General features: G+C 49.0%; 1 pseudogene; it reads right to left on the bottom strand.

Moving 5' to 3' along the window:
• Positions 1-263: 263 nt before the first annotated feature.
• LOC110198647 (tropomyosin-like) lies at positions 264-947 on the bottom strand (annotated as a pseudogene).
• Between the last annotated feature and the right edge of the window lie 227 nt (positions 948-1,174).

Genomic DNA, 1,174 nt, shown 5'->3' with positions numbered 1-1,174 from the left:
ATGGTTGCTACGACAACAACCAAAAAGGAAAATACAAAATATCTACATCATACAACATGCTTTCCAAGACACTATTGCATTGTGCTCAGGTTCCCCTAAATGTTGTTCCCCAAAGTGCTCAGCCCCTTAGGCCAGCTGGGATCTCTAGAGGAGAGCTGCAGAGACAGCTTCATGACATTGCCCTGGGGAATTGGGCCTAGGAGTGGGTGGGGAGAAGCTAAAGATGAGCTGTCTGGTGAAATCAGAGTAAGTGTAAGGAGCAGTCATGGGGTGGGGCTGGGCAGGAGGAGCAGAGTCTGCTTCAGCATGCTTTGTGTCCAGGGGTGATCCTCTTTGGTGCATTTCAGTTTCTCTTCCAAGTCATCAATTATCTTTTCCAGCTTGGCTACCGATTTCTCAGCAAATTCGTCAGGTGTGTCTGTCTTCTTGAGTTTATCAATAAGAATAGTTATCTCCTCTTTCTGAGAATCTTTTCTTCAGCAGCATTCAGACACTTGAGGTTCTGGTCCAGCAGTCTGATCTCCTCATATATCTTCCAGCAATGGGGCTCAGCCAGCTCAAAGTACCCCTCAATGATCACCAGCTTGGGGAACATCTCCTAATATTTTCTGTCTGCTTACTCTGAAATGTGCTTGGCCTCTTCCAGCTGGATTTCTTGCAGTTCCATCTTTTCTTCATTGGCCCGATTTTCAATCACCTTCATACCTCTTTCACTCTCATTAGCTGCCTTCTCTGCCTCTTCTGGCTTCTGCAGTGGTAGTCAGGTGCTCCTGAGCATGGTACAGCTCCTCTTCAATCAGCTGGATATGATGGTTCAAGAAAGCCCCCTCAGCCTCAGTCTATTCCCCAGCCCACTTCTCCTGGTGCCTCTCCCACTGGAGATGTCTGGTCTTGGCATCATCAGCCTGCTGTGGCAGTGCCTGAATCTTGCCCTTCACTGATTCCATGATGGTGATGCTAGCCGTGTTCCCCAGCCCGTTCTGGCTCCCGCTTGGCTGCTGCTTCCTCTGCTCTGTGCTGTGTTGCTTCTCTCTCTGGCTTTTAAACCCCTTTACAACCTGGTCCCTGCCTCATTTTACACATTATTCCCCTTCACGTATTGGCCTATCTAGCCTGACTGGCCTTTCTATTCTCCCATCTTGGTGCCTTTGCCACTGGCTGTCCTCTATGCCTG

This window comes from Phascolarctos cinereus, unplaced genomic scaffold (genome assembly GCF_003287225.1).
Source record: "Phascolarctos cinereus isolate Bilbo 61053 unplaced genomic scaffold, phaCin_HiC Scaffold_8;HRSCAF=390, whole genome shotgun sequence".
Classification (NCBI taxonomy): domain Eukaryota; kingdom Metazoa; phylum Chordata; class Mammalia; order Diprotodontia; family Phascolarctidae; genus Phascolarctos; species Phascolarctos cinereus.
The sequence above is the reverse complement of the archived record's forward strand: the minus strand, read 5'-3'. Positions and strand labels throughout refer to the sequence as shown.